The sequence below is a fragment of the Psittacula echo genome, assembly GCF_963264785.1.
Source record: "Psittacula echo genome assembly, chromosome: 3".
NCBI classification, from domain to species: domain Eukaryota; kingdom Metazoa; phylum Chordata; class Aves; order Psittaciformes; family Psittacidae; genus Psittacula; species Psittacula echo.
Genome location: NC_137736.1, coordinates 49,916,346 through 49,933,063, shown reverse-complemented (window position 1 = coordinate 49,933,063; position 16,718 = coordinate 49,916,346). Strand labels below are relative to the sequence as shown.

Below are 16,718 nucleotides of genomic sequence, written 5' to 3'. Positions count from 1 at the left end.
CCAGTTTCTCATTAAACAAAGGATCTGAGACAAAAACTAGTAGAAAATAAAAGGGGCTAAAAATAAATTCACCTTTAAAAAATACTGAATGCTTGAAAAGGCAGCTTAATGCAGTAGATTTTGTGGGATTTATTAATCAGCTCTTTCTGGTTTGATTTTTGATGCGACAATTGATCATCTGTAGTTTATTACAAGTAACACATGAAAAATAGTGTAATTGAGCATTTTAGCTTCCACTTTAGCTTTTTATTAGGCTTTTCCCCAAAGATACCATTCTCAGTTTGCCTTTTTGCTTGACTTGAAACATTCAGGTCTTCACAGACCTCCTGGAAGTAGCAACAGCAATAAGGGAAAGATGGATCACGTGTATTTCACAGCAGGTGACTTCCAAAGTATGTTGGTCTTAGTGGTATTTTGTCTTCATCTGAGAAACCAAGAGAAACTGGTTCTGGGAAACCAAGAAGTAAGAAATATCAAAATAGAGACTGCAAACACCAAAACAGATTTTACAGAGATAAGCCCAGATTGCCATCAACCTCCACTACCCTAAAGGCATATTTCTTACACAGTGTGTGCTGAAATGTTAATTGTTCTGTTAGTTCTTATGCCTTTTCATGCAGACTAAAACTTATTGTATTTTACTTACTGTACAAAGCAAAATCCCTGCAGCCCACTGTCTATATTGTTAAACAAAGTAAAATTCAGCTTGGTTGGAGGCTTAGTTAAAACTAAATTTGTTCAGCTTATGAATCAAACAAGACTCCAGGAGAGCCAAAGGTCTTGTCATATCATACAGCTTACCAATTTTCTGATGATGACTTCAGCTTTTCAGCAGGTCTGTTACTCAGAAAGCAATACGCAAAAAGGCAGTTCTTCTTCTACAGAAGAAAGTTGGTTGCTATAGCAGTTTAAAATTCCTGAGGTCATCTGTATTTCATAAAATCTGCAGGAGTCATGAGGTTTAATCGTTGCACTGAAATCTTTGTTCCATACATTGTGTTTCTGCTCAATATTCTTTTCTATGCATCATTGCAATGTGCCTGAGAGTTAAAAGGAAAATATCATCTGCCTAAGAGTTATCAAGAATAAAGCTGCAACTCTCAGTTTTGGAAGACAGAAAAAAATTAAAACTATTCATTAATTGAGTTTGCAGTTCAGTTTCTTTTTAATTCTTTATCTTGTGTCATTCTCCTTACTGCTTAATTTTACATGGAAATTATACTTTTGTGACCAGAAATATGCCTTTGTTCTGCATTTTATCAGAAATTCTGTTTGTATTCAAAGCCTTTAATTAAATATTAGCACGAGTGCTTTAGTAAAGATAGCACTTTCTTCTCCTTTAAAAGTATTGACACAATTTCTTAGTGTTCTACACCAATTATAGTCATGTTACAGTGTCCAGCAGGCTTGCTGAGTTAGTTAATAATTCATAAAAACTGCTGTGGGTTTAAGGAAGGAACTATACCACATATTGATATGTGGGAGTGAAAGCAAATTTAACACAGTCTTTTGCAACCATTTTTTTTTGTTGGAGAAAGAGGTGGTTGTATTATTTATGCTCTGAGGTATATAGAATGAGGATACAATTTGCTAATGTAGGCCTTAGGGCTGTTTCTTTGCACAAATAACATATCATATGCATGCAGTATGTCTTCTGCATTTGTATGTATGCATTTGTATGTGTTCGTATATATATGCAAAAAGAAAGAGGAATGTGATTCATAAAGCTTTATTATCATGGATTAGGATGTGTGCATTACTTAGAAATGAAAACCTGAGCTTCTGCAGCTCATTTAAACCAAAATCTTCTCATTACATTATAGATGGTTTGTACAGTTGATCTGTTACAAGTAGAGTTGTGTTAGTTTAAAAATATTACTTGAAATATTTCCTGTATCTCCACCCGAAAGCGATAAATTAAAAGTGGTGATTCTGATATGTCATTGTGATTCTCTCCAGCATTCGAAAGTCATGTTTCTTTTCTGGTTTACTAGGAAAATACATGTTAAAATAGCAAATTATATCAGTATAGGGTCTTTTTAATAACCCTTATTTTATGAGTATTGCTAGTTTTATAGTGGGGGGAGGTTTAGAATACCAGTGTTCATAGCATGCACGGGTTAGCTATGGATATATGTATATGTGCTGCATACATTTTTCTAAAGTTACCTAATACAGTTAGTGTAATCCCTCTGGGGATTGCTTCACTCAAAGGAGAGGCTGTGGGTAGCATAAAGCTTTTGTAAGTCAGGCAACAACAGCTGGAGCTAAAGCTCCTGTGAGATGCTGAAGAGTTCAGGAGGACAGAGCTGGAGGTCAGCGTGATCCAAGGCAAAGCTGGCACTTCAGGCTGACAAACCAAGGGGTTTTTTTTATAGTAGAATCATAGAATGGTTTGGGTTGGGAAGGATACTTAAAGGTCATCTAGTCCAACCCCTCTGCAACAATCAGGGGCATCTTCAACTACCTCAGGTTACTCAGAGCCCCATTCAACCTGACCTTGAGTGTTTCCAGGAATGAGGCATCTACCACCACTCTGGGCAACTTGTTCCAGTGTCTCACCACTTTCATTGTAAAAAATTTCACCTTTATATGTAGTCTAAATCTCCCCTCTTTTAGTTTAAAACCATTACTGTTGTCCTATTACAACAGGCCCTGCTAAAAAGTTTGTCCCCATCTTTCTTATAAGCCCTTATAAGGTACTACAAGGCTGCAACAAGGTCTTTCTGCAGCCTTCTCAAGGCTGAACAACCTCAATTGTCTCAACCTTTCCTCATAAGGGAGACATTCCATCTGTCATAACATTTTTATGGTCCTCCTCTGGATCCACTCCAACAGGTCCATGTCATTCCTGTGCGGAGGACCCCAGAGCTGAACACAGTACTTCAGGTGGGGTTTCATGAGTGGAGGGGCAGGATCACCTCTGACCTGTTGGTCATGCTCTTTTTGATGCAGCCCAGGATACAGTTGGCTTTCTGTGCTGCAAGCGCACACTGCTGGCTCTTATCCAGCTTTTCATCCACCACAATTCCAAAGTCTTCTCTGCAGGGCTGCCCTCAATCCCTTCATCCCACAGCCTGTACTGATACTGTGGGTTGCCCTGACACAGGTGCAGGACCTTGCTGTTGGCCTTGTTGAACCTCAGGTGTGTCAACCGCACCACTGAGCTTGGTGTCATCTACAAACTTGCTGAGGTTGCTCTCTACCCCACTGCCTATGTCACTAGTGAAGATATTAAACAGTACTGGTCCCAGTACAGACCCCTGAGGAACACCACTTGTCACTGATCTCCATCTGGACAGAAGTCCATATAGACAACATCCATAGCTTTTCCATTGTCCACTGATGTAGTCACTCCATCATAGAAGGCTATGGCTACTAGATTGGTCAGGAACGACTTCCCCTTGGTGAATTCATGCTGGCAGTCTTGAATCACCTCGCTGTCCTTCATGTGCCGTAAAGCACATTGTTCCAGTGTTCTAGATGGAGCAAAAGTACTGCTGGGGATACTGAGCTGCCCTCAATTTCCTGAAGCAAAACCTCTCAGATTCTGTACTTACAGTGCTGTCCACATGGACACATTGAACTCTTGTACTTGCAGGAGTTTACAAGGGAAGAATTTTGGGGGCTGTATCATCAGAAAACTTCTGCTGGTGGGTTATGAAGCCCAGATGTCCACTCAGTGGGGTTGTGAAGCAAATATTGCATCTACCCTCTGACACAGGCCACATAGGGATTGTTGTCTCACTCCACTCCATGGCACTGCGCACTTGGAAACATGTCCTGGCCAAGACAGTGGTGGAGCCCAGGACCTGCAAGATCACACTTTCTAACACCTGTGCTGAGAGGCTGCATGGGCAGGGTGCAGAGGGGCCTTTTGGGAATGAGACTGTAAGATCAAGGAAGAAAAACCATCGGTGAGAAAGGGGAGGTGATTGAGTGATCATGGGAGAAAGTTACATATAGGGCATGAAGGTTCACATACATGGTGCCTGCCTCTCAAGGGATGTTCTGCTGCCTATTGTGCATTTTGGCTGCGGGATGGCAGTCCTTCACAGTCCAGTCTTTGTAGGATGACTTCCTTGAAAGCTGCTGATGATCCATAGCATTTGGAAGAGCAGCCTAAAGGAAACCCTGTGGTGCCTGCCATCTTCTAGGTAACTGTGCAGCATGGCGTTGCAGTAACTTCATGCTGGATCTTACCACCTGATGGCACTGCTGTCATGTATCAGTAGCTGGCCAAATTCCAGAAGTTAAGAAATGCAGGGAAAGGAGCTTTGAAAGTTGTGCACTGCCATTGCAAGGCAGGAGATATTTCCCAGTGCAGTGTGTTGATATATGGCCCTTGGTAGCTAAAGCTTTGTTTCAGAAGAAGCTTCCCCAAGGTGAAACACGGGGTGGATGTGTGGATGTGCCTGTTGCTTGAAGCAAGTGAATTAAAGCTGTTATCGTGAGCGTTTCTGTCTTGATCACCTTGGATCACAAAGCTGAAGCTCAGCCTATGGTGGAACTACCAGAGGCTGTTAAGCAGCAACATTTTGTGCCTCAGGTTGCCATTGCTTTAAGTAATTCATTGAATCTGACCTTTCAGAGCAGGACATTGTAACCAACAGAATGAATATAAAAAGGATATAAAAAGGAGAAGAATATAAAGTGGGAGCAGAGAGGCAACATAAACTTTATAGATAACCATAGAAAGTTTGCAGTGCTGTCCACTCCTGAAAGGGTGCCGGTAATTGGATGTAGTTTGGAAAGAACAGTAAAAATGAGCCAGGTGTTGCCCCTTTTATGAAAAGCATAAGAGGCTCAGTCTAGTTAGGTTATGGCAGGAGAGATGAAGATGACTTTAACTGAATGTGGACATCTGAACAAAGAAGAATAGTGGACACATCTTCAGCTTGATAGAAAAGGGAAGTCCCACCTTAACAAACTACAGCTGGACACCTAGAGAGATGAGAGGGCAAGAGCGCTGTCATTCTTTGTCATTTCAAGTCTTTAAATGACAGTCTTGTATGTGTTTATCTCTTTGGAAAGATGTGCTGTAGCTCAAGCAGAAGTCAAGAATGTTTCCAGGAATGGAGCATCTGCCACTTCCCTGGGCAATCTGTTCCACTGTCTCACCACTCTCTTAGTAAAAAAAGTCCTTCCTTACATCTAGCCTGAATCTACCTTCTTTCAGTTTAAAACCATTACCCCTTGTCCTATCTCAACAGGCCTTGTGGTCTTAGGATCTTTGAATGCATAGGAATAATGAAACTGCCCTATCTCATACCTGAATTCTGACTATAAGCAGCTCAAAAACCTGTGCTCAGTCCCTGTGGTAATACCAGCCTTTACTGAGAAGGTGTGACTTTTAGGGAAAACAGCAAAGAAGCGAAAAACCGTATCTTATGGCTATAACTTTCTGTTCTTGGGCTCTTGTTCACTCTCACCCATGTCCATTTTCTGTTGGCCTGCACTTACCATCACTCACAATGTCTTTCAAAGGGTTACCCACAGCTGGATGTGTTCTCCTGCCTTGCAGCCTTACCAGATATTTAAGCTATGCAGCATGATAAGCAGTTACTTTTCTGGCCACAGTGCTGAACATACACAGTTTACAGTGTGTTTCTTTAAGCTTTTCGTACTATTTTTTTTTTTGCATTGAATGCTTGGAGAAGTTCTGTTTTGGCAATTATAGCTCTGAATGTCAGATACAGTAGGAAGAAGTAATAATTTGGTTTGGTTGTACTGTGGTGAAGATTATGCTGTATGTGGCTTAATCTACTCGAATTTACTGATCTAAGATATAGTTTTTATTTGAGCAACTGTTTATTTACATTAGGGATTAATTACTCCTAATGCCTTCATAAGAAAGACAACATTTTACCAAAGAGCAGTGTGCAGTAGCAACTTTAGTTAGTAGGGATAGTTACTTTACTGCTATATGAATACATTTTTTTAACATATTCATATGTTACACATCATGTGTTTCACAGAAATCATAGTCTATTGATTAAATAATAAACTTTAGAAAATTATTGCAATATGTGCTTGTGTGTTTGATAGATGATTCTGAACAGTTAAATAATCTCAAGCAAAACATATTGGGATTTTGAATTGTCTGCTGTCTTCATAGTACTTAATTTCCTGCACAATATCCTTGTCTCTAAATTGGAGAGACATCAACTTGATAGACGGACCACTCCTTGGATAAAGAACTGCCTGGACAGCTGCACACAAAGAGCTGTGGTCAATGGCTAAATGTCCAATTGGAGATCAGTAATGACTGGTGTCCCTCAGGGATCTATGTTGGGACCGATCTTGTTCAACATCTGTATCCATGACATGGACAGGGGGATTGAGTGCACCCTCAGCAAGTTTGCCGATGACACCAAGCTGTGTGGTTCGGTTGATACGCTGGAGGGAAGGGATGCCATCCAGAGGGACCTTGACACACTTGTGAGGTGGGCTGATGCCAACCTGATGAAGGTAAACCATGCCAAGTGCAAGGTCCTACACCTAGGTCAGAGCAATCTCAGGCACAGCTACAGGTTGGGCACAGAGGAGATTCAGAGCAGCCCTGCAGAGAAGGACTTGAGGGTGTTGGTTGATGAGAAAATGAACGTGAGCCGGCAGTGTGCATTCACAGCCCAGAAAGCCAACCGTATCCTGGGCTGCATCAAAAGGAGCTTGACCAGCAGATCGAAGGAGGTGATCCTGCCCCTCTGCTCTTGTGAGACCTCACTTGGAGTATTGTGTGCAGTTCTGGTGTCCTCAACATAAAAAGGACATGGAACTGTTGGAACAAGTGCAGAGGAGGGCCATGAGGATGATCAGGGGACTGGAGCACCTCCCGTATGAAGACAGGCTGAGAAAGTTGGGACTGTTGAGCCTGGAGAAGAGAAGGCTGCATGGAAACCTCATAGCAGCCTTCCAGTATCTGAAGGGGGCCTACAAGGATGCTGGGGATGGACTCTTCATCAGGGACTGTAGTGACAGGACAAGGGGTAACGGGTTAAAACTTAAACAGAGGAAGTTTAGATTGGATATAAGGAGGAAGTTCTTTTACTGTGAGAGTGGTGAGGCACTGGAATGGGTTGCCCAGGGAAGTTGTGAATGCTCCATCCCTGGTGGAGTTCAAGGCCAGGTTGGACAGAGCCTTGAGTGACATGGTTTAGTGTGAGGTGCCCCTGCCCATGGCAGGGGGTTGGAACTAGATGATCTTAAGGTCCTTTCTAATCCTAACTATTATATGATTCTATGATTCTATGATTCTTCATGACAGATTACCAATATATCCATGAGAGTTTTTCCTTCAGCTACTGCTTTAGAATAATTACAGTGCTTTTGCATATGCGTCATTAACAATGAGGGATAAAAAAAGCTCTTGTCAAGGCTGTTCATTTAGATATCTGAAGCATGAGGCAGGATAAGATGAATTTCCCAGCAGGATACCGATTGCTGCTCATGGTGCACCACCAATGCACTGTTTTGTTATTTCAAAGAAAGTAATATCATTACAAACATGGCTTTTTATGTCTAGCTTAATTTATAAAGACAAACATCAGTGGCTTGTCGGTCAACAATTCATTTGTTAAGATAGCTTTCTAACAACACTGTTATTATTGTAAATAGAGCAACAAAACATGGCATTTTACAATTATTAAACATGATACAGTAGTAGTGCTAGTGCTCTTTCCCTTTACTTTGCCAGTGCCAGATCTATTGAAACTTCTGCTCATTAAACAGTCAAGTGTAAATGAAGCAACTCTATGGCTTTGTAAATTAATAATTTTTTTATTTCCCTGAAATAGATGATGGGTTTGTTTTGCAGGCACAGAGATTACCGCCCAGTTAATTTTTTTTTCAGGAACAGCTCTGAACATGATTAATATTTGGTGTGTTGAATCTGTAAATGCAGACATAACTATAAATGCTAAAATGTGTACTGCCTGCATCTAGAAGTACTTATCTTTTGCTTTCTGGGAAGAAGTGCTTACCTGTTTAAGGCTTTGTTAAGGGGAAAATTTGGCAAAGTCCTGTAAAAGCAACAGAAAAGGTGTTGCTTTGCCACCTGTGTTTTCTTGAGAACAATGAAGCATTCATTCTTCAGTAAAATGGGTCTGATGCAAAGCCTGCTGAAATGCTGGAAATCTTTCGGTAGATTTCAGGGAGATTTGGATCGGGCTGTTTATGGATTACCCCATGGATTACTTGTAGTGGCTCTACTTGTAGCCTGCCAGTTTATTTAAGATATGGCTGTCAAATGGTAGAAGGACAAGATTTAAGAAAACATTTGCCTATTTGATGTACGGTAATTAGAGGAGTTGTTTTGTGACATGCCATTCCCAGTGGCTACTTACGCCAGCCACTTCAGATCCCTTTCCTACTACTCTCCCTAATTCTCTCCCTTCACAATACTGTCACTGTCCCTTCTTTGAAACTGAGTGCCTACCAAGGGCTTCAGAAAACACAAGGTGAAAATTAGGTATTTCAAGTAGGCAAACCCGTTTTTATGGTAATGTTATATATTGCAAATCAAACCCATAGAGGATAAAGACACTGGAGGAGTTTTTAGTATGTTAGGTTTTATGTCTGTACATGACAATAAACGACAGCTGTAAATAAGTGAAAACATGTAGGGGTTCAAAATTTTTGCAGCTGTTTTGTGCCTCAGTAGGAGGGTCTGTGCACTAGCTTTACTACCATCTTTTCAGTGCATCGCCCTCTGTTTGCAGCAATTTCAAATCAGCATCTCTAGATGTGCAGAGGCACATGGGACACAGTGGAGGGCTATCATAGCTTGCAATAGCAACCTTCAGCTTTGCTTTCTAGCTACAAAAGAAAAAGAAAACAGTGGATATTTTTTACATAGTTACTGAGCAGAGCAGGCAGTTGGAAATTCTTTCCCAACATTTTTCTCATAAGCCTGAATTAATCCATTAGGCAATTTTGTTATCAATCATGGCACTCATGTGAATGGGTAAAAATCTAAGTCTTGTGTAAGCAGAAAAGCCCAGTACTGTTGACTGAAGAAAGAGCATAAAATAATGAGCTCTGAAAGACCAAAATGCAAAAAACCAAACAAACAAAAAGTTTATCATAGCTGGTGTCATGGCTTTTAAGTCTTCATAGGCTTTGATACACCATTACTTAATGTGTGAGTTTGACAGCACTGAGGTAAAGTTTCTGATATAAATCAGTTAATCTTCTTTTCCCTGAGGCTGTTTTACTATGAAAAGAGGTTAGCGGTGGAAGAAAAGGAGACCATACCCAAGAGAGCTGCCTTTGCCACATCTCCTCTGCTATTTCTGTCTTCATCCTCTTCCTTCTATAAGTTTTAGGTGTAGTTTAACCATTATCTGATGGATTGAAGAAGGACCTTTATGTGTATCATCACTGCCATCTTTTCAGTAATAATAATAATAATAATGGGAAAGTTTTTGAAATCAGATTTCATTGCTTTTCATATTTCTGTTCTCACTCCCCTTAAATAAGTTAGTTTAACTTTCAAGTCCTCAGTACAGTGTTAAGAGATGAAAACTCAAAGCAGGCTGAATCAGAAATGTCTCTCTATTTCAAATACTGACCTATTAATATGGAACTTAAACAAGTAAAAGTATGTGCTTAATAGATAGCACCCTCCTTTACAACATATATTGTGATGTGGTTTTCAGTGAAATCATCTGCCTTCCTGAGCTAAATATTTTGTGCAGCGAAAGTTCATTAGATCCTGGACTTACAGTAACATTGCATGTAACAGACACTTTGCTGGTGATTGCTGAAGTTCAGGAGAACTTTGGTGAGAAGCAAATGTCAACCAAAAATGTCAGTACTGTGTGTGCTGGGTCACTTCTGAATGTGAGCATTATCACAAGCTTTTATGAGACAAATTAATCACCTACAATGGTAATACAACAAATTAGGAACCACCAGTCATAATCAGATCCAAAGTCCATTTATTCCAGCATTTTGTATCTCATAGGGCTGGTTCCAGTTCTTTCAGAGAAAGGTCAGAGTGACCACACAATGGCTTGTTTACAGAATATTCTCTCTTGGGGAATATTTATTTCTACAACCCTTTTCATTAGAAAAAACATAAGCATTTTTATTTCCTCCATTTATTTTTCTACACATCTCGTATCAAGTCCTGAATATTCTTGGTAATTTTTGGTCTTTCTCCATGCATCCTAAAAAAGCAGCATCACAGGAACCTAGAGGTTTCTGTTCTTCTCTCTTCCCTCCAACACAGTGTAACCTACAACATTAACTTCCCTTCATTGGCTGCACATGTAATCAAAGACCTCCTTTATGAATATATGGATTCTTCAAGTGAAAGCCATAGACTTATCATTGTCTTCTGTTTTCCCTTCCACTTTGCCTGCTGTAGTGCATGGAGATGATTGTGTGCTGATCTCACCCTTATTCTGTAAAGGGAAAGGAGTCATATGTTTCCAGAGTAGTATAATTTTCCAAATTACTCCTTAGTAATTTGTAGACCAAGAGGCAGTAGGTGGCATCTGAAGAAGTTGGAATATTTCCCAGCCTAGGGCATAGGAATAAAAGACCACAGGTTTGAGAGACGGCGTCCTTTCTGCCCTTGTTCTTATGGAGAGCTCTGGGGACAACTGAGGTAGCCTTTCATCTCCCTCCCCAAGAGCCAGCCATTTGGGATAAAAGGATTGGCACATCTAAAGTCAGCATAACACAGCTATAGGGATCCATAAGCATCCCCACTGTCTGGCTTTGTGTAACCAATTAATTTGTTGCGCACGCCACCAGAAATTACATGTCCTTTGTGACACCTGGAATGTTTTCCCCATGGCCAGAAAGGTCTCTGCTCTGATCAGGACACTGCCCCAGGGTACAGCAGCACTGTGAGTGAAGTACAAAGTCACCAACACATTTTGCAAAATTTTGAGGTGCATCAGGGTGCAGAAATAAGTTCAGCAGCGTGCAGAAGAGCAAAGCAAAAGTGAAGTATTTGGTCTCACAGGATGAATCAAAGAACTAGGAGAATGGGTTGTTTCTAATTGCCTTTAAAATGCTCATAGGATGTTTGAATGCTGAACTTCTGGATTTTGAGGGGTAAACATCCCCTTCATAGGTGACCTTCAGGAAATTTCCTTTCTGGAGACTGGACCTTCAGAAAAGCCATATGGAAGGTGTGAACTTTGAACGTTTCTTGGGAAGCTGCAACTGAGGAAAGGGTAGAGAGAGGGAAGCAAACAAAATAAATCCTCTCAAAGCTCTCTGATCTCCCTTCCTCCACTTTTCTTTTTAATGAAACTTTGAGAATCTGGTTCTGTAAGGACACTTCTCACCCCTGCCTCTTTTCTTTGTATGATTTTGTGGCTGTTGATCTTTTGTAGACTAAGAGCTCATGCCTTGAGATTATCTTTTAGCATCACTGAAACATAAAAAATCAGGATAGGATAAAATAAGGGCATGAAAAATATCTTTGGGAAAAAAAAAGGAAAAACATTTGCAAGGTTTTAATGCTTTCAATAGTTGGATCATTTTCTACAGAATCACAGATTAATGATTTTGAACTCTTTATTCTTGTCTTGCCATACAGGACATGAGGAATCAGTGAAATGCACCTGGCCCTTTTTGTATCTAGTTTGGGTTGCAGGTGATAAAAATGCATTATCAGTGTTCTGTGGATATCAGTTTAGATCTTGTTCTCGCTCTCATCCACTTTTTGCTGACAGCTTCAACCTAAAAGCCAAAACTGTGCTTGAGGATGGATTCTGTTATCCATGCGTACTACTGACCTCTAGATGTGAAGAATCTGCCAGCCAATACTCATAATCTAGCACTTTGCATCAGCAGTAAATGTAATTTTGAAATAATGGTTTAATTTGCTTCTTTAAAATTACATTTGCAGTCTCATTAGACTCCAGAGAAGTCTCCGGGTTGCCCAGAAAAATTACTAAGTGACTACATAATGAATATTATGTCCATTGGAACATAGGAGATGCTACAGTGATTTCTGTCAGACTCAATTTTGACAAGTCTATTTTTAATCTTGCAGTTTGACATATAGCTCTTAAAAAACATGTATCTTTTACATGCTAAATCCTCTGTTATGTCCCCTTTGAGAACTGAATTTTAATGCACATCCTTGGAACAAGGAATTTGTTCTTGCATGGATAGATCACTGTCAGTGTGTACAAATGAAAAAGATAAGACTTTTGAAGCTTTTTTTTATGCTTATCTCATGATTGCTAATAACTTCATCAGCTAGTTTTAAATGAAAGTCCTTAACAGACTAATGATAAAACAGAATTGTAAGCTGTTTAAGAGAAGAATAAGATGTTCAGTCAAGAGAAGAAAACTGCAAACCCCTACTGTTCTTCATAGGAGTTATTTTGTAGAAGGGAAATCTTAATTTTGCATACTTTATGTTTGCTTATATGGGAGACATCTTTATGCAGCATACTTGACTTGGAGCTACAGGAGCCAGCCCTGCAGTGTCCAAAGCCAGGTAGTGGAGCTGAGGTGTGTAAAACCCTGTGTGCAGCCCACAGAGCAACCTGCTAGTCTGTTTGTGCGTGTGACAAGCCAGGGCCATTTTTGAACAGTAAAGCTGCTCTCACAGCTGATTAAAAATTCACCTCTCAGTGCTCCAGCTGCTAAAAGTTGGGCCTTTAGCCCAAACTAGTCACCAATGGCCGTACTGGGATGAAGATGGGAGAAGCTGTTTAAAATACTGGAACAGGTTGCCCAGAGAGGTGGTGGATGCACCCTCCTTGAGGACATTCAAGGCCAGGCTGGACAGGGCTCTGAGCAACCTGGTCTAGTAGAAGACGTCCCGGCACATTGCAGGGGAGCTGGACTAGGTGACCTCTGAAAGTGCCTTCCAACCAGAACTGTTCTATGATTCTATTTGCAGCTGTCCCTCTGATTACAGGAAATATCTAGAGAAGTACTTTAAGTTGCCATCAGGCAGCTCGAGCTGAATCTCACCACCAAAGTCCTGTTAGGATAGGTGCTGGAGATGATTGGCTGGGCTAAGCCTCACAGCTGCAGTCTCTCACCTCGGCCCATTTGCAATTCACAGGCAAGCATCTCTGTGCTCCATCCCACAAACCTGCCGGCAGTGAGGGCAGCCTGCACTGGCAGCACTGGCTTCTGCACAGAGGAGGTTGTTATTGACAAGTTGATGCGGAGCTGCAGGCAGAAACAGCAACAGCAGTGTGCCCTCACCCCTTTGGTGTAATGGCTTGTGCTTACAGAGCACTTGCGTGACACAGCCCTGCTTCCTTATCTGTTTTGTGTCAAAAGAGTTGCTCAATACCCTACAGCAGCTGTGCTGGGAGCAGAGGCTGTTACCTTCCCAGGGCATGGTGTGCTCCTTGCCCAGCACTGTCTGTCTTCAAGGACCTTTGTGCAAGGTGGCGTAGCTCCAGCACCTCCTATTGTCTGCAGTGGGGCTCAGCACTCTCCAGGAAGACAAGCACCTTGTCAAGCCACAAGGGATGTAAATCCAGCTGAAAAATATACAAGTATACTGGATAAATTAATTAGAAAATACCTATAAAATTAATTTAGCAAGTAACATGAAATCAACCCTCTCGTCTTTCTTCACTATACCAATATCCATTTTCCCTCCTACTACCTTCTGGCTGCAACTATATGTTGAGTTTATGTATTTGCCTCCTCCACGAACAGCTTCTCTCCTCCCCCTCATCATTTTTGTAAAGAGCAGAGAGACGTTTTGCTGTCCCTCTCTTCAGTCCTGACTGTTACCCACAGCTTCTAAGGAGCAGGAGAGGACAGTGATAAAACTGGTTAATTTTCGTCCCTTTTTTTTCTTTTTTGCTGCAGCTCAGAGTGTGGCAGCACTGCAGAAGCAGTGGGCTGGGGCTGGCCTCAGTGCAGCACATGTGCAAATCGTATCCTCAAGTGAACTTTAATCTGGCTGGTATAGATAACGAAGCACCGGCTTGGCTCTGCAAGTGTGGGTGGTCTCTTTCGGGGGTATAACTGATAATGAGGGGAGAAGCATTATATTTTTACGACTGTTGTTACCCATCATATCTAGACTAAAGCTCGCACTGGTGCATCCAACTGCACTGCAATTAATATCTTCATTTTCTGTGTGGATGTGGATGCAGCCATTCAGCATTTCATGCTTGGTTTGCATCCACAGAGTAATTTTCTTCTCGCCTTTTCATATATTCCTTTGCCTTTTATATTTTGCAATAATTTTGTATTTATCAAGGAAGGATTTCTTTACAAGTGTAATTTAAGCTTTTTCTTAAGGACCACATATATGTTCAGCGTACATTTGTATTCTAACTTTTCAGTGAGACGTGTATTATTTATTCTTTGTCTCACAGAAAACGTAAAACAAATTATATAGTTGTACTAAAAAAAAAAGGGGAAAAAATAAAACATATAAGAGTGTAAATGCATAATTGAGTTAACCAGCATAAATAGTTAGATGTATTAGATGAAAATTAACAATATGATTTTGAAAGGTTGCACAGAGACATACCTTATTGATTTTAGCACAATAAACAAAAATCCTTAGAAAAAGAGAAAAAAAAAAAGAGTGTGAGCCTTTGAATTTTAAATGTTCTGGATAATGGTACATATCCATGGCAGGAGTTTTTAACAACTTATGCAACTTAACTGAAGCAAGCTTACTTGGCTGGCAACAGTTCCGACTCAATTTCTCTTCATATCAGTCTGCACCTTAATTATATTAAATGATGTTTTGGGATACAGATATGGTTAAACAGTTTGAACATCAGGACTGCTGCTATCTGAATTATTGTGTCTCATGCACGATAGCTTAAGAAGACTAGCCTCTTTGGCAGCCCAGCCAAATCATTATGAAATCACATTTGCCGTCACTTATACTGCTTCTGTGACACATGGATATGTCTTTGGCATCCAGCCAATCAGCTTTCTACTCCAGACTCAGTAAACAAAAATCATTCTGTATTAGTCTCTGCAACTCCGTATCCATGAACTGTCTAACCTTGCAGATACAATAATAGAAATAGTAATAATAATAAGCCCACAAAACTCAAGACACTGACAACTGAAACTTCTCTTGGTGAGAAATTGAATGAATCTTTTGTTGGAACATTTATTTCTTAAAACTATTTCTGTCAATCTTCAATTATTTAAAACATAGTAATAACAACGTGTTCCATAACAAAGACTAGAGATGCTTTTAGATTGGATCAGATAGTCCAGTTCCAAAAAAGCACGTAAGATTTAAAAGCAATAATAATAGTGTTCAGGCATCTGAAAGAAAAGTACCATTTACTTTTTGAATCACTGTTTTTGTTAAGGAACAATAATAAACCCAGTAATACTGAACTGAGAACAATATATAACATAGTGCTTGAAAATATTATATTCTTCAGAATTCAAGAGCTTTATCTCATTTATGAATGTATCTTCCACTTCTTAATTTCTTTTTCTTTATTGGCTGTATTACTTAGAGCTAAATTAAATTCTGTGAAGGAGTTTGACTTCTGACATAAAATAGTCCTATGTGAATGTTATGCATTATTAATAAAAGCTCAGATAACTCTAAAACAAGATGATCCGAAAGCATTTAAAGTTTAATCAGCAAGTTTTATCTGATCTTCTGCTTTTTGAAAAGCACTAAGGGAAAGAAAAAATTGGATAGCTGCAGGAATGAGGGATGCATGTGAACGCCTGACTTTTCATTACTTCATACACAATGCCCTAACCTGAAAGTGGAAATGTCTGTGCTGTATAGATTACGAATAGCAGCTGTAATGATTTCTAATGCTTCAGTCAAACGAAAATGAAGCTCTGATCATAAAAGATTATGGCTAATTTGTCACATAATGAAAATATGTTTAATATTTTCTCACCTTTAGTGATCTTTCATCGTCTTCAATATCTAACTCCTCTACAGTTTCTGATATCTTAAACTTTTATTTCAGTTCCTTATTTTTAAAGGTGAGGAATAGCAAGTTTATACCAGTGATTATTTTAATTCATTGGCATAGTGTTTGGCTTTAGATGCATTAGATATTGCATTTTATTGAATTGCTGTTTGTATTGATCTCTTAACTGCCATACTATCTGGATTGATCAAACTTAACTGCAAGGTACTGCACCAGTATATACAGTAAATCTACTCTCTGTCCAATGTATGTTCATCTATGACCAAAATCAGGTAGGGGGAGACTGTTGAAAGATTAGAAGAACTAACAAAGTAATATTTACATTATATTAATATCAGTATATCTACTGCCTAATTTTTGTCAAGAGTTGATAGGCAAAGAACCCCACTAGAGGCAGGGTTTCATTGTGGAAGGCAGCAATGTTGCTTTGCCTGCTGCCAGAAGATGCTGTAACCATCACAGCAAGTGCATTTGTCTTCACATTCTTTCATGTCATTGTGGCCATAGACAGTTACTAGTCAGTCCAACTTTCATTTTGTGGTTTGTGGTAGCAGAGCTGCACCTTGCTTGCTCAATCACCAGTGTAGTTCAACCTGGGCATGGAGTTAAATTTCTGTGAAATTCACCATTATATGTGCCATGAAGCTTTTGTAGATTATTGTGCTAACTTTATGGCATTTGCTGAAGAAAGACAATAGCTGATCATGTATAAAATCTGTTTTATTGAAGTTTCTGAGCACTCTGATACTGGTAGACACTGTTCATACACTGCTCCAGAGCTGTGCAGCTCATGTCTCTAGATTTTTCAATCTGATAGAACCTAGAATAGCT

The 16,718-nt window shown here is 40.0% G+C and overlaps 1 protein-coding gene across 2 annotated transcripts in view; it reads left to right on the top strand.

Moving 5' to 3' along the window:
• The window catches only part of FRMPD4 (FERM and PDZ domain containing 4), a gene marked incomplete at both ends in the record, with an annotated part of 301,819 nt that overhangs the window by 244,824 nt on the left and 40,277 nt on the right, over positions 1-16,718 (top strand). The window lies entirely within an intron of this gene.